Source organism: Eleutherodactylus coqui, chromosome 11 (assembly GCF_035609145.1).
Source record: "Eleutherodactylus coqui strain aEleCoq1 chromosome 11, aEleCoq1.hap1, whole genome shotgun sequence".
In the NCBI taxonomy this organism is placed as follows: Eukaryota; Metazoa; Chordata; class Amphibia; order Anura; family Eleutherodactylidae; genus Eleutherodactylus; species Eleutherodactylus coqui.
This window is the reverse complement of record NC_089847.1, coordinates 53,154,549-53,174,059: the sequence shown is the minus strand read 5'-3', so window position 1 is coordinate 53,174,059 and position 19,511 is coordinate 53,154,549. Positions and strand designations below refer to the sequence as shown.

The 19,511-nt window shown below is 44.8% G+C and overlaps 18 non-coding genes across 18 annotated transcripts; all 18 read left to right on the top strand.

Annotated features, from left to right (window-relative positions):
• Positions 1–1,931: 1,931 nt before the first annotated feature.
• On the top strand, positions 1,932–2,003 carry TRNAD-GUC (transfer RNA aspartic acid (anticodon GUC)). The gene has a single exon. It is a non-coding gene; the product is annotated as a tRNA-Asp (tRNA).
• A 410-nt stretch (positions 2,004–2,413) lies between these two features.
• On the top strand, positions 2,414–2,485 carry TRNAD-GUC (transfer RNA aspartic acid (anticodon GUC)). Its single transcript has one exon. It is a non-coding gene; the product is annotated as a tRNA-Asp (tRNA).
• Positions 2,486–2,895: 410 nt separating this feature from the next.
• On the top strand, positions 2,896–2,967 carry TRNAD-GUC (transfer RNA aspartic acid (anticodon GUC)). The gene has a single exon. It is a non-coding gene; the product is annotated as a tRNA-Asp (tRNA).
• A 410-nt stretch (positions 2,968–3,377) lies between these two features.
• On the top strand, positions 3,378–3,449 carry TRNAD-GUC (transfer RNA aspartic acid (anticodon GUC)). Its single transcript has one exon. It is a non-coding gene; the product is annotated as a tRNA-Asp (tRNA).
• An 886-nt stretch (positions 3,450–4,335) lies between these two features.
• Positions 4,336–4,407, top strand: TRNAD-GUC (transfer RNA aspartic acid (anticodon GUC)). Its single transcript has one exon. It is a non-coding gene; the product is annotated as a tRNA-Asp (tRNA).
• Positions 4,408–6,248: 1,841 nt separating this feature from the next.
• On the top strand, positions 6,249–6,320 carry TRNAD-GUC (transfer RNA aspartic acid (anticodon GUC)). Its single transcript has one exon. It is a non-coding gene; the product is annotated as a tRNA-Asp (tRNA).
• Positions 6,321–7,203: 883 nt separating this feature from the next.
• TRNAD-GUC (transfer RNA aspartic acid (anticodon GUC)) lies at positions 7,204–7,275 on the top strand. The gene has a single exon. It is a non-coding gene; the product is annotated as a tRNA-Asp (tRNA).
• Positions 7,276–8,643: 1,368 nt separating this feature from the next.
• On the top strand, positions 8,644–8,715 carry TRNAD-GUC (transfer RNA aspartic acid (anticodon GUC)). Its single transcript has one exon. It is a non-coding gene; the product is annotated as a tRNA-Asp (tRNA).
• Positions 8,716–9,592: 877 nt separating this feature from the next.
• Positions 9,593–9,664, top strand: TRNAD-GUC (transfer RNA aspartic acid (anticodon GUC)). The gene has a single exon. It is a non-coding gene; the product is annotated as a tRNA-Asp (tRNA).
• Positions 9,665–11,987: 2,323 nt separating this feature from the next.
• TRNAD-GUC (transfer RNA aspartic acid (anticodon GUC)) lies at positions 11,988–12,059 on the top strand. The gene has a single exon. It is a non-coding gene; the product is annotated as a tRNA-Asp (tRNA).
• An 883-nt stretch (positions 12,060–12,942) lies between these two features.
• Positions 12,943–13,014, top strand: TRNAD-GUC (transfer RNA aspartic acid (anticodon GUC)). The gene has a single exon. It is a non-coding gene; the product is annotated as a tRNA-Asp (tRNA).
• Positions 13,015–14,382: 1,368 nt separating this feature from the next.
• TRNAD-GUC (transfer RNA aspartic acid (anticodon GUC)) lies at positions 14,383–14,454 on the top strand. The gene has a single exon. It is a non-coding gene; the product is annotated as a tRNA-Asp (tRNA).
• An 877-nt stretch (positions 14,455–15,331) lies between these two features.
• Positions 15,332–15,403, top strand: TRNAD-GUC (transfer RNA aspartic acid (anticodon GUC)). Its single transcript has one exon. It is a non-coding gene; the product is annotated as a tRNA-Asp (tRNA).
• A 1,344-nt stretch (positions 15,404–16,747) lies between these two features.
• On the top strand, positions 16,748–16,819 carry TRNAD-GUC (transfer RNA aspartic acid (anticodon GUC)). Its single transcript has one exon. It is a non-coding gene; the product is annotated as a tRNA-Asp (tRNA).
• A 404-nt stretch (positions 16,820–17,223) lies between these two features.
• TRNAD-GUC (transfer RNA aspartic acid (anticodon GUC)) lies at positions 17,224–17,295 on the top strand. Its single transcript has one exon. It is a non-coding gene; the product is annotated as a tRNA-Asp (tRNA).
• An 877-nt stretch (positions 17,296–18,172) lies between these two features.
• TRNAD-GUC (transfer RNA aspartic acid (anticodon GUC)) lies at positions 18,173–18,244 on the top strand. Its single transcript has one exon. It is a non-coding gene; the product is annotated as a tRNA-Asp (tRNA).
• A 410-nt stretch (positions 18,245–18,654) lies between these two features.
• TRNAD-GUC (transfer RNA aspartic acid (anticodon GUC)) lies at positions 18,655–18,726 on the top strand. Its single transcript has one exon. It is a non-coding gene; the product is annotated as a tRNA-Asp (tRNA).
• Positions 18,727–19,130: 404 nt separating this feature from the next.
• On the top strand, positions 19,131–19,202 carry TRNAD-GUC (transfer RNA aspartic acid (anticodon GUC)). The gene has a single exon. It is a non-coding gene; the product is annotated as a tRNA-Asp (tRNA).
• The last annotated feature ends 309 nt before the right edge of the window (positions 19,203–19,511 follow it).

Genomic DNA, 19,511 nt, shown 5'->3' with positions numbered 1-19,511 from the left:
TCATCAGCTTCTTCCTCGTTAGTATAGTGGTGAGTATCCCCGCCTGTCACGCGGGAGACCGGGGTTCGATTTCCCGACGGGGAGTGCTTTTCTCGTTTTCTACGAAGCTATTTCCCAAGACTGTCGCCATCTTTGACAAAGTCCATCTCAAGAAGAAGTGCTTCCTGCTAAATGCTAAGAAGCATGCCACTTTGCTATCCTCTTGCCTATGTACTATTTACAACACCAGGTTATGTTTTTCTGCATTTCACCTCCAAACAGCGCTTTGTCCCCAGGAATCACTGCAGCTTTACCTTTGGGGAAAGAGAAAAAGTCTGATTTGTCAGACTTGAGATTTCTTTAGCTGGACTTTGCAGTTAGATGACTCAAGATATCATCTGTGGAAGCTATTTTTCTTTTGGCAGAACATCTGCGTATGTGTAAATGGGCAAAATTCTATCGGTCCCAAGAGTAAATGGGTCTGCCCGAATACTGCCATGCTTTCATCAGCTTCTTCCTCGTTAGTATAGTGGTGAGTATCCCCGCCTGTCACGCGGGAGACCGGGGTTCGATTTCCCGACGGGGAGTGCTTTTCTCGTTTTCTACGAAGCTATTTCCCAAGACTGTCGCCATCTTTGACAAAGTCCATCTCAAGAAGAAGTGCTTCCTGCTAAATGCTAAGAAGCATGCCACTTTGCTATCCTCTTGCCTATGTACTATTTACAACACCAGGTTATGTTTTTCTGCATTTCACCTCCAAACAGCGCTTTGTCCCCAGGAATCACTGCAGCTTTACCTTTGGGGAAAAAGAAAAAGTCTGATTTGTCAGACTTGAGATTTCTTTAGCTGGACTTTGCAGTTAGATGACTCAAGATATCATCTGTGGAAGCTATTTTTCTTTTGGCAGAACATCTGCATATGTGTAAATGGGCAAAATTCTATCGGTCCCAAGAGTAAATGGGTCTGCCCGAATACTGCCATGCTTTCATCAGCTTCTTCCTCGTTAGTATAGTGGCGAGTAGTCACGCGGGAGACCGGGGTTCGATTCCCCGACGGGGAGTGCTTTTCTCGTTTTCTACGAAGCTATTTCCCAAGACTGTCGCCATCTTTGACAAAGTCCATCGCAAGAAGAAGTGCTTCCTGCTAAATGCTAAGAAGCATGCCACTTTGCTATCCTCTTGCCTATGTACTATTTACAACACCAGGTTATGTTTTTCTGCATTTCACCTCCAAACAGCGCTTTGTCCCCAGGAATCACTGCAGCTTTACCTTTGGGGAAAGAGAAAAAGTCTGATTTGTCAGACTTGAGATTTCTTTAGCTGGACTTTGCAGTTAGATGACTCAAGATATCATCTGTGGAAGCTATTTTTCTTTTGGCAGAACATCTGCGTATGTGTAAATGGGCAAAATTCTATCGGTCCCAAGAGTAAATGGGTCTGCCCGAATACTGCCATGCTTTCATCAGCTTCTTCCTCGTTAGTATAGTGGTGAGTATCCCCGCCTGTCACGCGGGAGACCGGGGTTCGATTTCCCGACGGGGAGTGCTTTTCTCGTTTTCTACGAAGCTATTTCCCAAGACTGTCGCCATCTTTGACAAAGTCCATCTCAAGAAGAAGTGCTTCCTGCTAAATGCTAAGAAGCATGCCACTTTGCTATCCTCTTGCCTATGTACTATTTACAACACCAGGTTATGTTTTTCTGCATTTCACCTCCAAACAGCGCTTTGTCCCCAGGAATCACTGCAGCTTTACCTTTGGGGAAAAAGAAAAAGTCTGATTTGTCAGACTTGAGATTTCTTTAGCTGGACTTTGCAGTTAGATGACTCAAGATATCATCTGTGGAAGCTATTTTTCTTTTGGCAGAACATCTGCGTATGTGTAAATGGGCAAAATTCTATCGGTCCCAAGAGTAAATGGGTCTGCCCGAATACTGCCATGCTTTCATCAGCTTCTTCCTCGTTAGTATAGTGGTGAGTATCCCCGCCTGTCACGCGGGAGACCGGGGTTCGATTCCCCGACGGGGAGTGCTTTTCTCGTTTTCTACAAAGCTATTTCCCAAGACTGTCACCATCTTTGACAAAGTCCATCTCAAGAAGAAGTGCTTCCTGCTAAATGCTAAGAAGCATGCCACTTTGCTATCCTCTTGCCTATGTACTGTTTACAACACCAGGTTATGTTTTTCTGCATTTCACCTCCAAACAGCGCTTTGTCCCCAGGAATCACTGCAGCTTTACCTTTGGGGAAAGAGAAAAAGTCTGATTTGTCAGACTTGAGATTTCTTTAGCTGGACTTTGCAGTTAGATGACTCAAGATATCATCTGTGGAAGCTATTTTTTTTTTGGCAGAACATCTGCGTATGTGTAAATGGGCAAAATTCTATCGGTCCCAAGAGTAAATGGGTCTGCCCGAATACTGCCATGCTTTCATCAGCTTCTTCCTCGTTAGTATAGTGGTGAGTATCCCCGCCTGTCACGCGGGAGACCGGGGTTCGATTCCCCGACGGGGAGTGCTTTTCTCGTTTTCTACGAAGCTATTTCACAAGACTGTCGCCTTCTTTGACAAAGTCCATCTCAAGAAGAAGTGCTTCCTGCTAAATGCTAAGAAGCATGCCACTTTGCTATCCTCTTGCCTATGTACTGTTTACAACACCAGGTTATGTTTTTCTGCATTTCACCTCCAAACAGCGCTTTGTCCCCAGGAATCACTGCAGCTTTACCTTTGGGGAAAGAGAAAAAGTCTGATTTGTCAGACTTGAGATTTCTTTAGCTGGACTTTGCAGTTAGATGACTCAAGATATCATCTGTGGAAGCTATTTTTTTTTTGGCAGAACATCTGCGTATGTGTAAATGGGCAAAATTCTATCGGTCCCAAGAGTAAATGGGTCTGCCCGAATACTGCCATGCTTTCATCAGCTTCTTCCTCGTTAGTATAGTGGTGAGTATCCCCGCCTGTCACGCGGGAGACCGGGGTTCGATTCCCCGACGGGGAGTGCTTTTCTCGTTTTCTACGAAGCTATTTCACAAGACTGTCGCCTTCTTTGACAAAGTCCATCTCAAGAAGAAGTGCTTCCTGCTAAATGCTAAGAAGCATGCCACTTTGCTATCCTCTTGCCTATGTACTGTTTACAACACCAGGTTATGTTTTTCTGCATTTCACCTCCAAACAGCGCTTTGTCCCCAGGAATCACTGCAGCTTTACCTTTGGGGAAAGAGAAAAAGTCTGATTTGTCAGACTTGAGATTTCTTTAGCTGGACTTTGCAGTTAGATGACTCAAGATATCATCTGTGGAAGCTATTTTTCTTTTGGCAGAACATCTGCGTATCTGTAAATGGGCAAAATTCTATCGGTCCCAAGAGTAAATGGGTCTGCCCGAATACTGCCATGCTTTCATCAGCTTCTTCCTCGTTAGTATAGTGGTGAGTATCCCCGCCTGTCACGCGGGAGACCGGGGTTCGATTCCCCGACGGGGAGTGCTTTTCTCGTTTTCTACGAAGCTATTTCCCAAGACTGTCGCCATCTTTGACAAAGTCCATCTCAAGAAGAAGTGCTTCCTGCTAAATGCTAAGAAGCATGCCACTTTGCTATCCTCTTGCCTATGTACTATTTACAACACCAGGTTATGTTTTTCTGCATTTCACCTCCAAACAGCGCTTTGTCCCCAGGAATCACTGCAGCTTTACCTTTGGGGAAAGAGAAAAAGTCTGATTTGTCAGACTTGAGATTTCTTTAGCTGGACTTTGCAGTTAGATGACTCAAGATATCATCTGTGGAAGCTATTTTTCTTTTGGCAGAACATCTGCGTATATGGGCAAAATTCTATCGGTCCCAAGAGTAAATGGGTCTGCCCGAATACTGCCATGCTTTCATCAGCTTCTTCCTCGTTAGTATAGTGGTGAGTATCCCCGCCTGTCACGCGGGAGACTGGGGTTCGATTCCCCGACGGGGAGTGCTTTTCTCGTTTTCTACGAAGCTATTTCACAAGACTGTCGCCTTCTTTGACAAAGTCCATCTCAAGAAGAAGTGCTTCCTGCTAAATGCTAAGAAGCATGCCACTTTGCTATCCTCTTGCCTATGTACTGTTTACAACACCAGGTTATGTTTTTCTGCATTTCACCTCCAAACAGCGCTTTGTCCCCAGGAATCACTGCAGCTTTACCTTTGGAGAAAGAGAAAAAGTCTGATTTGTCAGACTTGAGATTTCTTTAGCTGGACTTTGCAGTTAGATGACTCAAGATATCATCTGTGGAAGCTATTTTTCTTTTGGCAGAACATCTGCGTATCTGTAAATGGGCAAAATTCTATCGGTCCCAAGAGTAAATGGGTCTGCCCGAATACTGCCATGCTTTCATCAGCTTCTTCCTCGTTAGTATAGTGGTGAGTATCCCCGCCTGTCACGCGGGAGACCGGGGTTCGATTCCCCGACGGGGAGTGCTTTTCTCGTTTTCTACGAAGCTATTTCCCAAGACTGTCGCCATCTTTGACAAAGTCCATCTCAAGAAGAAGTGCTTCCTGCTAAATGCTAAGAAGCATGCCACTTTGCTATCCTCTTGCCTATGTACTGTTTACAACACCAGGTTATGTTTTTCTGCATTTCACCTCCAAACAGCGCTTTGTCCCCAGGAATCACTGCAGCTTTACCTTTGGGGAAAGAGAAAAAGTCTGATTTGTCAGACTTGAGATTTCTTTAGCTGGACTTTGCAGTTAGATGACTCAAGATATCATCTGTGGAAGCTATTTTTCTTTTGGCAGAACATCTGCGTATGTGTAAATGGGCAAAATTCTATCGGTCCCAAGAGTAAATGGGTCTGCCCGAATACTGCCATGCTTTCATCAGCTTCTTCCTCGTTAGTATAGTGGCGAGTAGTCACGCGGGAGACCCGGGTACGATTCCCCGACAGGGAGTGCTTTTCTCGTTTTCTACAAAGCTATTTCCCAAGACTGTCACCATCTTTGACAAAGTCCATCTCAAGAAGAAGTGCTTCCTGCTAAATGCTAAGAAGCATGCCACTTTGCTATCCTCTTGCCTATGTACTGTTTACAACACCAGGTTATGTTTTTCTGCATTTCACCTCCAAACAGCGCTTTGTCCCCAGGAATCACTGCAGCTTTACCTTTGGGGAAAGAGAAAAAGTCTGATTTGTCAGACTTGAGATTTCTTTAGCTGGACTTTGCAGTTAGATGACTCAAGATATCATCTGTGGAAGCTATTTTTCTTTTGGCAGAACATCTGCGTATGTGTAAATGGGCAAAATTCTATCGGTCCCAAGAGTAAATGGGTCTGCCCGAATACTGCCATGCTTTCATCAGCTTCTTCCTTGTTAGTATAGTGGTGAGTATCCCCGCCTGTCACGCGGGAGACCGGGGTTCGATTCCCCGACGGGGAGTGCTTTTCTCGTTTTCTACGAAGCTATTTCCCAAGACTGTCGCCATCTTTGACAAAGTCCATCTCAAGAAGAAGTGCTTCCTGCTAAATGCTAAGAAGCATGCCACTTTGCTATCCTCTTGCCTATGTACTATTTACAACACCAGGTTATGTTTTTCTGCATTTCACCTCCAAACAGCGCTTTGTCCCCAGGAATCACTGCAGCTTTACCTTTGGGGAAAGAGAAAAAGTCTGATTTGTCAGACTTGAGATTTCTTTAGCTGGACTTTGCAGTTAGATGACTCAAGATATCATCTGTGGAAGCTATTTTTCTTTTGGCAGAACATCTGCGTATATGGGCAAAATTCTATCGGTCCCAAGAGTAAATGGGTCTGCCCGAATACTGCCATGCTTTCATCAGCTTCTTCCTCGTTAGTATAGTGGTGAGTATCCCCGCCTGTCACGCGGGAGACCGGGGTTCGATTCCCCGACGGGGGGTGCTTTTCTTGTTTTCTACAAAGCTATTTCCCAAGACTGTCACCATCTTTGACAAAGTCCATCTCAAGAAGAAGTGCTTCCTGCTAAATGCTAAGAAGCATGCCACTTTGCTATCCTCTTGCCTATGTACTGTTTACAACACCAGGTTATGTTTTTCTGCATTTCACCTCCAAACAGCGCTTTGTCCCCAGGAATCACTGCAGCTTTACCTTTGGGGAAAGAGAAAAAGTCTGATTTGTCAGACTTGAGATTTCTTTAGCTGGACTTTGCAGTTAGATGACTCAAGATATCATCTGTGGAAGCTATTTTTCTTTTGGCAGAACATCTGCGTATGTGTAAATGGGCAAAATTCTATCAGTCCCAAGAGTAAATGGGTCTGCCCGAATACGGCCATGCTTTCATCAGCTTTTTCCTCGTTAGTATAGTGGTGAGTATCCCCGCCTGTCACGCGGGAGACCGGGGTTCGATTCCCCGACGGGGAGTGCTTTTCTCGTTTTCTACGAAGCTATTTCCCAAGACTGTCGCCATCTTTGACAAAGTCCATCTCAAGAAGAAGTGCTTCCTGCTAAATGCTAAGAAGCATGCCACTTTGCTATCCTCTTGCCTATGTACTGTTTACAACACCAGGTTATGTTTTTCTGCATTTCACCTCCAAACAGCGCTTTGTCCCCAGGAATCACTGCAGCTTTACCTTTGGGGAAAGAGAAAAAGTCTGATTTGTCAGACTTGAGATTTCTTTAGCTGGACTTTGCAGTTAGATGACTCAAGATATCATCTGTGGAAGCTATTTTTCTTTTGGCAGAACATCTGCGTATGTGTAAATGGGCAAAATTCTATCGGTCCCAAGAGTAAATGGGTCTGCCCGAATACTGCCATGCTTTCATCAGCTTCTTCCTCGTTAGTATAGTGGTGAGTTGTCACGCGGGAGACCGGGGTTCGATTCCCCGACGGGGGGTGCTTTTCTCGTTTTCTACAAAGCTATTTCCCAAGACTGTCACCATCTTTGACAAAGTCCATCTCAAGAAGAAGTGCTTCCTGCTAAATGCTAAGAAGCATGCCACTTTGCTATCCTCTTGCCTATGTACTGTTTACAACACCAGGTTATGTTTTTCTGCATTTCACCTCCAAACAGCGCTTTGTCCCCAGGAATCACTGCAGCTTTACCTTTGGGGAAAGAGAAAAAGTCTGATTTGTCAGACTTGAGATTTCTTTAGCTGGACTTTGCAGTTAGATGACTCAAGATATCATCTGTGGAAGCTATTTTTCTTTTGGCAGAACATCTGCGTATGTGTAAATGGGCAAAATTCTATCAGTCCCAAGAGTAAATGGGTCTGCCCGAATACGGCCATGCTTTCATCAGCTTCTTCCTCGTTAGTATAGTGGTGAGTATCCCCGCCTGTCACGCGGGAGACCGGGGTTCGATTCCCCGACGGGGAGTGCTTTTCTCGTTTTCTACTAAGCTATTTCCCAAGACTGTCGCCATCTTTGACAAAGTCCATCTCAAGAAGAAGTGCTTCCTGCTAAATGCTAAGAAGCATGCCACTTTGCTATCCTCTTGCCTATGTACTGTTTACAACACCAGGTTATGTTTTTCTGCATTTCACCTCCAAACAGCGCTTTGTCCCCAGGAATCACTGCAGCTTTACCTTTGGGGAAAGAGAAAAAGTCTGATTTGTCAGACTTGAGATTTCTTTAGCTGGACTTTGCAGTTAGATGACTCAAGATATCATCTGTGGAAGCTATTTTTCTTTTGGCAGAACATCTGCGTATGTGTAAATGGGCAAAATTCTATCGGTCCCAAGAGTAAATGGGTCTGCCCGAATACTGCCATGCTTTCATCAGCTTCTTCCTCGTTAGTATAGTGGTGAGTATCCCCGCCTGTCACACGGGAGACCGGGGTTCGATTCCCCGACGGGGAGTGCTTTTCTCGTTTTCTACGAAGCTATTTCCCAAGACTGTCGCCATCTTTGACAAAGTCCATCTCAAGAAGAAGTGCTTCCTGCTAAATGCTAAGAAGCATGCCACTTTGCTATCCTCTTGCCTATGTACTGTTTACAACACCAGGTTATGTTTTTCTGCATTTCACCTCCAAACAGCGCTTTGTCCCCAGGAATCACTGCAGCTTTACCTTTGGGGAAAGAGAAAAAGTCTGATTTGTCAGACTTGAGATTTCTTTAGCTGGACTTTGCAGTTAGATGACTCAAGATATCATCTGTGGAAGCTATTTTTCTTTTGGCAGAACATCTGCGTATATGGGCAAAATTCTATCGGTCCCAAGAGTAAATGGGTCTGCCCGAATACTGCCATGCTTTCATCAGCTTCTTCCTCGTTAGTATAGTGGTGAGTATCCCCGCCTGTCACGCGGGAGACCGGGATTCGATTCCCCGACGGGGAGTGCTTTTCTCGTTTTCTACGAAGCTATTTCCCAAGACTGTCGCCATCTTTGACAAAGTCCATCTCAAGAAGAAGTGCTTCCTGCTAAATGCTAAGAAGCATGCCACTTTGCTATCCTCTTGCCTATGTACTGTTTACAACACCAGGTTATGTTTTTCTGCATTTCACCTCCAAACAGCGCTTTGTCCCCAGGAATCACTGCAGCTTTACCTTTGGGGAAAGAGAAAAAGTCTGATTTGTCAGACTTGAGATTTCTTTAGCTGGACTTTGCAGTTAGATGACTCAAGATATCATCTGTGGAAGCTATTTTTCTTTTGGCAGAACATCTGCGTATGTGTAAATGGGCAAAATTCTATCGGTCCCAAGAGTAAATGGGTCTGTGCGAATACTGCCATGCTTTCATCAGCTTCTTCCTCGTTAGTATAGTGGTGAGTATCCCCGCCTGTCACGCGGGAGACCGGGGTTCGATTCCCCGACGGGGAGTGCTTTTCTCGTTTTCTACGAAGCTATTTCCCAAGACTGTCGCCATCTTTGACAAAGTCCATCTCAAGAAGAAGTGCTTCCTGCTAAATGCTAAGAAGCATGCCATTTTGCTATCCTCTTGCCTATGTACTGTTTACAACACCAGGTTATGTTTTTCTGCATTTCACCTCCAAACAGCGCTTTGTCCCCAGGAATCACTGCAGCTTTACCTTTGGGGAAAGAGAAAAAGTCTGATTTGTCAGACTTGAGATTTCTTTAGCTGGACTTTGCAGTTAGATGACTCAAGATATCATCTGTGGAAGCTATTTTTCTTTTGGCAGAACATCTGCGTATGTGTAAATGGGCAAAATTCTATCAGTCCCAAGAGTAAATGGGTCTGCCCGAATACTGCCATGCTTTCATCAGCTTCTTCCTCGTTAGTATAGTGGCGAGTAGTCACGCGGGAGACCGGGGTTCGATTCCCCGACAGGGAGTGCTTTTCTCGTTTTCTACAAAGCTATTTCCCAAGACTGTCACCATCTTTGACAAAGTCCATCTCAAGAAGAAGTGCTTCCTGCTAAATGCTAAGAAGCATGCCACTTTGCTATCCTCTTGCCTATGTACTGTTTACAACACCAGGTTATGTTTTTCTGCATTTCACCTCCAAACAGCGCTTTGTCCCCAGGAATCACTGCAGCTTTACCTTTGGGGAAAGAGAAAAAGTCTGATTTGTCAGACTTGAGATTTCTTTAGCTGGACTTTGCAGTTAGATGACTCAAGATATCATCTGTGGAAGCTATTTTTCTTTTGGCAGAACATCTGCGTATATGGGCAAAATTCTATCGGTCCCAAGAGTAAATGGGTCTGCCCGAATACTGCCATGCTTTCATCAGCTTCTTCCTCGTTAGTATAGTGGTGAGTATCCCCGCCTGTCACGCGGGAGACCGGGGTTCGATTCCCCGACGGGGAGTGCTTTTCTCGTTTTCTACGAAGCTATTTCCCAAGACTGTCGCCATCTTTGACAAAGTCCATCTCAAGAAGAAGTGCTTCCTGCTAAATGCTAAGAAGCATGCCACTTTGCTATCCTCTTGCCTATGTACTGTTTACAACACCAGGTTATGTTTTTCTGCATTTCACCTCCAAACAGCGCTTTGTCCCCAGGAATCACTGCAGCTTTACCTTTGGGGAAAGAGAAAAAGTCTGATTTGTCAGACTTGAGATTTCTTTAGCTGGACTTTGCAGTTAGATGACTCAAGATATCATCTGTGGAAGCTATTTTTCTTTTGGCAGAACATCTGCGTATGTGTAAATGGGCAAAATTCTATCGGTCCCAAGAGTAAATGGTTCTGCACGAATACTGCCATGCTTTCATCAGCTTCTTCCTCGTTAGTATAGTGGTGAGTGTCCCCGCCTGTCACGCGGGAGACCGGGGTTCGATTCCCCGACGGGGAGTGCTTTTCTCGTTTTCTACGAAGCTATTTCCCAAGACTGTCGCCATCTTTGACAAAGTCCATCTCAAGAAGAAGTGCTTCCTGCTAAATGCTAAGAAGCATGCCATTTTGCTATCCTCTTGCCTATGTACTGTTTACAACACCAGGTTATGTTTTTCTGCATTTCACCTCCAAACAGCGCTTTGTCCCCAGGAATCACTGCAGCTTTACCTTTGGGGAAAGAGAAAAAGTCTGATTTGTCAGACTTGAGATTTCTTTAGCTGGACTTTGCAGTTAGATGACTCAAGATATCATCTGTGGAAGCTATTTTTCTTTTGGCAGAACATCTGCGTATGTGTAAATGGGCAAAATTCTATCGGTCCCAAGAGTAAATGGGTCTGCCCGAATACTGCCATGCTTTCATCAGCTTCTTCCTCGTTAGTATAGTGGCGAGTAGTCACGCGGGAGACCCGGGTACGATTCCCCGACAGGGAGTGCTTTTCTCGTTTTCTACAAAGCTATTTCCCAAGACTGTCACCATCTTTGACAAAGTCCATCTCAAGAAGAAGTGCTTCCTGCTAAATGCTAAGAAGCATGCCACTTTGCTATCCTCTTGCCTATGTACTGTTTACAACACCAGGTTATGTTTTTCTGCATTTCACCTCCAAACAGCGCTTTGTCCCCAGGAATCACTGCAGCTTTACCTTTGGGGAAAGAGAAAAAGTCTGATTTGTCAGACTTGAGATTTCTTTAGCTGGACTTTGCAGTTAGATGACTCAAGATATCATCTGTGGAAGCTATTTTTCTTTTGGCAGAACATCTGCGTATGTGTAAATGGGCAAAATTCTATCGGTCCCAAGAGTAAATGGGTCTGCCCGAATACTGCCATGCTTTCATCAGCTTCTTCCTTGTTAGTATAGTGGTGAGTATCCCCGCCTGTCACGCGGGAGACCGGGGTTCGATTCCCCGACGGGGAGTGCTTTTCTCGTTTTCTACGAAGCTATTTCCCAAGACTGTCGCCATCTTTGACAAAGTCCATCTCAAGAAGAAGTGATTCCTGCTAAATGCTAAGAAGCATGCCACTTTGCTATCCTCTTGCCTATGTACTATTTACAACACCAGGTTATGTTTTTCTGCATTTCACCTCCAAACAGCGCTTTGTCCCCAGGAATCACTGCAGCTTTACCTTTGGGGAAAGAGAAAAAGTCTGATTTGTCAGACTTGAGATTTCTTTAGCTGGACTTTGCAGTTAGATGACTCAAGATATCATCTGTGGAAGCTATTTTTCTTTTGGCAGAACATCTGCGTATATGGGCAAAATTCTATCGGTCCCAAGAGTAAATGGGTCTGCCCGAATACTGCCATGCTTTCATCAGCTTCTTCCTCGTTAGTATAGTGGTGAGTATCCCCGCCTGTCACGCGGGAGACCGGGGTTCGATTCCCCGACGTGGGGTGCTTTTCTCGTTTTCTACAAAGCTATTTCCCAAGACTGTCACCATCTTTGACAAAGTCCATCTCAAGAAGAAGTGCTTCCTGCTAAATGCTAAGAAGCATGCCACTTTGCTATCCTCTTGCCTATGTACTGTTTACAACACCAGGTTATGTTTTTCTGCATTTCACCTCCAAACAGCGCTTTGTCCCCAGGAATCACTGCAGCTTTACCTTTGGGGAAAGAGAAAAAGTCTGATTTGTCAGACTTGAGATTTCTTTAGCTGGACTTTGCAGTTAGATGACTCAAGATATCATCTGTGGAAGCTATTTTTCTTTTGGCAGAACATCTGCGTATGTGTAAATGGGCAAAATTCTATCAGTCCCAAGAGTAAATGGGTCTGCCCGAATACGGCCATGCTTTCATCAGCTTTTTCCTCGTTAGTATAGTGGTGAGTATCCCCGCCTGTCACGCGGGAGACCGGGGTTCGATTCCCCGACGGGGAGTGCTTTTCTCGTTTTCTACGAAGCTATTTCCCAAGACTGTCGCCATCTTTGACAAAGTCCATCTCAAGAAGAAGTGCTTCCTGCTAAATGCTAAGAAGCATGCCACTTTGCTATCCTCTTGCCTATGTACTGTTTACAACACCAGGTTATGTTTTTCTGCATTTCACCTCCAAACAGCGCTTTGTCCCCAGGAATCACTGCAGCTTTACCTTTGGGGAAAGAGAAAAAGTCTGATTTGTCAGACTTGAGATTTCTTTAGCTGGACTTTGCAGTTAGATGACTCAAGATATCATCTGTGGAAGCTATTTTTCTTTTGGCAGAACATCTGCGTATGTGTAAATGGGCAAAATTCTATCGGTCCCAAGAGTAAATGGGTCTGCCCGAATACTGCCATGCTTTCATCAGCTTCTTCCTCGTTAGTATAGTGGTGAGTTGTCACGCGGGAGACCGGGGTTCGATTCCCCGACGGGGGGTGCTTTTCTCGTTTTCTACAAAGCTATTTCCCAAGACTGTCACCATCTTTGACAAAGTCCATCTCAAGAAGAAGTGCTTCCTGCTAAATGCTAAGAAGCATGCCACTTTGCTATCCTCTTGCCTATGTACTGTTTACAACACCAGGTTATGTTTTTCTGCATTTCACCTCCAAACAGCGCTTTGTCCCCAGGAATCACTGCAGCTTTACCTTTGGGGAAAGAGAAAAAGTCTGATTTGTCAGACTTGAGATTTCTTTAGCTGGACTTTGCAGTTAGATGACTCAAGATATCATCTGTGGAAGCTATTTTTCTTTTGGCAGAACATCTGCGTATGTGTAAATGGGCAAAATTCTATCAGTCCCAAGAGTAAATGGGTCTGCCCGAATACGGCCATGCTTTCATCAGCTTTTTCCTCGTTAGTATAGTGGTGAGTATCCCCGCCTGTCACGCGGGAGACCGGGGTTCGATTCCCCGACGGGGAGTGCTTTTCTCGTTTTCTACGAAGCTATTTCCCAAGACTGTCGCCATCTTTGACAAAGTCCATCTCAAGAAGAAGTGCTTCCTGCTAAATGCTAAGAAGCATGCCACTTTGCTATCCTCTTGCCTATGTACTGTTTACAACACCAGGTTATGTTTTTCTGCATTTCACCTCCAAACAGCGCTTTGTCCCCAGGAATCACTGCAGCTTTACCTTTGGGGAAAGAGAAAAAGTCTGATTTGTCAGACTTGAGATTTCTTTAGCTGGACTTTGCAGTTAGATGACTCAAGATATCATCTGTGGAAGCTATTTTTCTTTTGGCAGAACATCTGCGTATGTGTAAATGGGCAAAATTCTATCGGTCCCAAGAGTAAATGGGTCTGCCCGAATACTGCCATGCTTTCATCAGCTTCTTCCTCGTTAGTATAGTGGTGAGTATCCCCGCCTGTCACACGGGAGACCGGGGTTCGATTCCCCGACGGGGAGTGCTTTTCTCGTTTTCTACGAAGCTATTTCCCAAGACTGTCGCCATCTTTGACAAAGTCCATCTCAAGAAGAAGTGCTTCCTGCTAAATGCTAAGAAGCATGCCACTTTGCTATCCTCTTGCCTATGTACTGTTTACAACACCAGGTTATGTTTTTCTGCATTTCACCTCCAAACAGCGCTTTGTCCCCAGGAATCACTGCAGCTTTACCTTTGGGGAAAGAGAAAAAGTCTGATTTGTCAGACTTGAGATTTCTTTAGCTGGACTTTGCAGTTAGATGACTCAAGATATCATCTGTGGAAGCTATTTTTCTTTTGGCAGAACATCTGCGTATATGGGCAAAATTCTATCGGTCCCAAGAGTAAATGGGTCTGCCCGAATACTGCCATGCTTTCATCAGCTTCTTCCTCGTTAGTATAGTGGTGAGTATCCCCGCCTGTCACGCGGGAGACCGGGATTCGATTCCCCGACGGGGAGTGCTTTTCTCGTTTTCTACGAAGCTATTTCCCAAGACTGTCGCCATCTTTGACAAAGTCCATCTCAAGAAGAAGTGCTTCCTGCTAAATGCTAAGAAGCATGCCACTTTGCTATCCTCTTGCCTATGTACTGTTTACAACACCAGGTTATGTTTTTCTGCATTTCACCTCCAAACAGCGCTTTGTCCCCAGGAATCACTGCAGCTTTACCTTTGGGGAAAGAGAAAAAGTCTGATTTGTCAGACTTGAGATTTCTTTAGCTGGACTTTGCAGTTAGATGACTCAAGATATCATCTGTGGAAGCTATTTTTCTTTTGGCAGAACATCTGCGTATGTGTAAATGGGCAAAATTCTATCGGTCCCAAGAGTAAATGGGTCTGTGCGAATACTGCCATGCTTTCATCAGCTTCTTCCTCGTTAGTATAGTGGTGAGTATCCCCGCCTGTCACGCGGGAGACCGGGGTTCGAATCCCCGACGGGGAGTGCTTTTCTCGTTTTCTACGAAGCTATTTCCCAAGACTGTCGCCATCTTTGACAAAGTCCATCTCAAGAAGAAGTGCTTCCTGCTAAATGCTAAGAAGCATGCCATTTTGCTATCCTCTTGCCTATGTACTGTTTACAACACCAGGTTATGTTTTTCTGCATTTCACCTCCAAACAGCGCTTTGTCCCCAGGAATCACTGCAGCTTTACCTTTGGGGAAAGAGAAAAAGTCTGATTTGTCAGACTTGAGATTTCTTTAGCTGGACTTTGCAGTTAGATGACTCAAGATATCATCTGTGGAAGCTATTTTTCTTTTGGCAGAACATCTGCGTATGTGTAAATGGGCAAAATTCTATCGGTCCCAAGAGTAAATGGGTCTGCCCGAATACTGCCATGCTTTCATCAGCTTCTTCCTCGTTAGTATAGTGGCGAGTAGTCACGCGGGAGACCGGGGTTCGATTCCCCGACAGGGAGTGCTTTTCTCGTTTTCTACAAAGCTATTTCCCAAGACTGTCACCATCTTTGACAAAGTCCATCTCAAGAAGAAGTGCTTCCTGCTAAATGCTAAGAAGCATGCCACTTTGCTATCCTCTTGCCTATGTACTGTTTACAACACCAGGTTATGTTTTTCTGCATTTCACCTCCAAACAGCGCTTTGTCCCCAGGAATCACTGCAGCTTTACCTTTGGGGAAAGAGAAAAAGTCTGATTTGTCAGACTTGAGATTTCTTTAGCTGGACTTTGCAGTTAGATGACTCAAGATATCATCTGTGGAAGCTATTTTTCTTTTGGCAGAACATCTGCGTATATGGGCAAAATTCTATCGGTCCCAAGAGTAAATGGTTCTGCGCGAATACTGCCATGCTTTCATCAGCTTCTTCCTCGTTAGTATAGTGGTGAGTATCCCCGCCTGTCACGCGGGAGACCGGGGTTCGATTCCCCGACGGGGAGTGCTTTTCTCGTTTTCTACGAAGCTATTTCCCAAGACTGTCGCCATCTTTGACAAAGTCCATCTCAAGAAGAAGTGCTTCCTGCTAAATGCTAAGAAGCATGCCATTTTGCTATCCTCTTGCCTATGTACTGTTTACAACACCAGGTTATGTTTTTCTGCATTTCACCTCCAAACAGCGCTTTGTCCCCAGGAATCACTGCAGCTTTACCTTTGGGGAAAGAGAAAAAGTCTGATTTGTCAGACTTGAGATTTCTTTAGCTGGACTTTGCAGTTAGATGACTCAAGATATCATCTGTGGAAGCTATTTTTCTTTTGGCAGAACATCTGCGTATGTGTAAATGGGCAAAATTCTATCGGTCCCAAGAGTAAATGGGTCTGCCCGAATACTGCCATGCTTTCATCAGCTTCTTCCTCGTTAGTATAGTGGCGAGTAGTCACGCGGGAGACCGGGGTTCGATTCCCCGACAGGGAGTGCTTTTCTCGTTTTCTACAAAGCTATTTCCCAAGACTGTCACCATCTTTGACAAAGTCCATCTCAAGAAAAAGTGCTTCCTGCTAAATGCTAAGAAGCATGCCACTTTGCTATCCTCTTGCCTATGTACTGTTTACAACACCAGGTTATGTTTTTCTGCATTTCACCTCCAAACAGCGCTTTGTCCCCAGGAATCACTGCAGCTTTACCTTTGGGGAAAGAGAAAAAGTCTGATTTGTCAGACTTGAGATTTCTTTAGCTGGACTTTGCAGTTAGATGACTCAAGATATCATCTGTGGAAGCTATTTTTCTTTTGGCAGAACATCTGCGTATATGGGCAAAATTCTATCGGTCCCAAGAGTAAATGGGTCTGCCCGAATACTGCCATGCTTTCATCAGCTTCTTCCTCGTTAGTATAGTGGCGAGTAGTCACGCGGGAGACCGGGGTTCGATTCCCCGACAGGGAGTGCTTTTCTCGTTTTCTACAAAGCTATTTCCCAAGACTGTCACCATCTTTGACAAAGTCCATCTCAAGAAGAAGTGCTTCCTGCTAAATGCTAAGAAGCATGCCACTTTGCTATCCTCTTGCCTATGTACTGTTTACAACACCAGGTTATGTTTTTCTGCATTTCACCTCCAAACAGCGCTTTGTCCCCAGGAATCACTGCAGCTTTACCTTTGGGGAAAGAGAAAAAGTCTGATTTGTCAGACTTGAGATTTCTTTAGCTGGACTTTGCAGTTAGATGACTCAAGATATCATCTGTGGAAGCTATTTTTCTTTTGGCAGAACATCTGCGTATATGGGCAAAATTCTATCGGTCCCAAGAGTAAATGGGTCTGCCCGAATACTGCCATGCTTTCATCAGCTTCTTCCTCGTTAGTATAGTGGTGAGTATCCCCGCCTGTCACGCGGGAGACCGGGGTTCGATTCCCCGACGGGGAGTGCTTTTCTCGTTTTCTACGAAGCTATTTCCCAAGACTGTCGCCATCTTTGACAAAGTCCATCTCAAGAAGAAGTGCTTCCTGCTAAATGCTAAGAAGCATGCCATTTTGCTATCCTCTTGCCTATGTACTGTTTACAACACCAGGTTATGTTTTTCTGCATTTCACCTCCAAACAGCGCTTTGTCCCCAGGAATCACTGCAGCTTTACCTTTGGGGAAAGAGAAAAAGTCTGATTTGTCAGACTTGAGATTTCTTTAGCTGGACTTTGCAGTTAGATGACTCAAGATATCATCTGTGGAAGCTATTTTTCTTTTGGCAGAACATCTGCGTATATGGGCAAAATTCTATCGGTCCCAAGAGTAAATGGGTCTGCCCGAATACTGCCATGCTTTCATCAGCTTCTTCCTCGTTAGTATAGTGGTGAGTATCCCCGCCTGTCACGCGGGAGACCGGGGTTCGATTCCCCGACGGGGAGTGCTTTTCTCGTTTTCTACGAAGCTATTTCCCAAGACTGTCGCCATCTTTGACAAAGTCCATCTCAAGAAGAAGTGCTTCCTGCTAAATGCTAAGAAGCATGCCACTTTGCTATCCTCTTGCCTATGTACTGTTTACAACACCAGGTTATGTTTTTCTGCATTTCACCTCCAAACAGCGCTTTGTCCCCAGGAATCACTGCAGCTTTACCTTTGGGGAAAGAGAAAAAGTCTGATTTGTCAGACTTGAGGTTTCTTTAGCTGGACTTTGCAGTTAGATGACTCAAGATATCATCTGTGGAAGCTATTTTTCTTTTGGCAGAACATCTGCGTATGTGTAAATGGGCAAAATTCTATCGGTCCCAAGAGTAAATGGGTCTGCCCGAATACTGCCATGCTTTCATCAGCTTCTTCCTCGTTAGTATAGTGGCGAGTAGTCACGCGGGAGACCGGGGTTCGATTCCCCGACAGGGAGTGCTTTTCTCGTTTTCTACAAAGCTATTTCCCAAGACTGTCACCATCTTTGACAAAGTCCATCTCAAGAAGAAGTGCTTCCTGCTAAATGCTAAGAAGCATGCCACTTTGCTATCCTCTTGCCTATGTACTGTTTACAACACCAGGTTATGTTTTTCTGCATTTCACCTCCAAACAGCGCTTTGTCCCCAGGAATCACTGCAGCTTTACCTTTGGGGAAAGAGAAAAAGTCTGATTTGTCAGACTTGAGATTTCTTTAGCTGGACTTTGCAGTTAGATGACTCAAGATATCATCTGTGGAAGCTATTTTTCTTTTGGCAGAACATCTGCGTATATGGGCAAAATTCTATCGGTCCCAAGAGTAAATGGGTCTGCCCGAATACTGCCATGCTTTCATCAGCTTCTTCCTCGTTAGTATAGTGGTGAGTATCCCCGCCTGTCACGCGGGAGACCGGGGTTCGATTCCCCGACGGGGAGTGCTTTTCTCGTTTTCTACGAAGCTATTTCCCAAGACTGTCGCCATCTTTGACAAAGTCCATCTCAAGAAGAAGTGCTTCCTGCTAAATGCTAAGAAGCATGCCATTTTGCTATCCTCTTGCCTATGTACTGTTTACAACACCAGGTTATGTTTTTCTGCATTTCACCTCCAAACAGCGCTTTGTCCCCAGGAATCACTGCAGCTTTACCTTTGGGGAAAGAGAAAAAGTCTGATTTGTCAGACTTGAGATTTCTTTAGCTGGACTTTGCAGTTAGATGACTCAAGATATCATCTGTGGAAGCTATTTTTCTTTTGGCAGAACATCTGCGTATGTGTAAATGGGCAAAATTCTATCGGTCCCAAGAGTAAATGGGTCTGCCCGAATACTGCCATGCTTTCATCAGCTTCTTCCTCGTTAGTATAGTGGTGAGTATCCCCGCCTGTCACGCGGGAGACCGGGGTTCGATTCCCCGACGGGGAGTGCTTTTCTCGTTTTCTACGAAGCTATTTCCCAAGACTGTCGCCATCTTTGACAAAGTCCATCTCAAGAAGAAGTGCTTCCTGCTAAATGCTAAGAAGCATGCCACTTTGCTATCCTCTTGCCTATGTACTATTTACAACACCAGGTTATGTTTTTCTGCATTTCACCTCCAAACAGCGCTTTGTCCCCAGGAATCACTGCAGCTTTACCTTTGGGGAAAGAGAAAAAGTCTGATTTGTCAGACTTGAGATTTCTTTAGCTGGACTTTGCAGTTAGATGACTCAAGATATCATCTGTGGAAGCTATTTTTCTTTTGGCAGAACATCTGCGTATATGGGCAAAATTCTATCGGTCCCAAGAGTAAATGGGTCTGCCCGAATACTGCCATGCTTTCATCAGCTTCTTCCTCGTTAGTATAGTGGTGAGTATCCCCGCCTGTCACGCGGGAGACCGGGGTTCGATTCCCCGACGGGGAGTGCTTTTCTCGTTTTCTACGAAGCTATTTCCCAAGACTGTCGCCATCTTTGACAAAGTCCATCTCAAGAAGAAGTGCTTCCTGCTAAATGCTAAGAAGCATGCCACTTTGCTATCCTCTTGCCTATGTACTGTTTACAACACTAGGTTATGTTTTTCTGCATTTCACCTCCAAACAGCGCTTTGTCCCCAGGAATCACTGCAGCTTTACCTTTGGGGAAAGAGAAAAAGTCTGATTTGTCAGACTTGAGGTTTCTTTAGCTGGACTTTGCAGTTAGATGACTCAAGATATCATCTGTGGAAGCTATTTT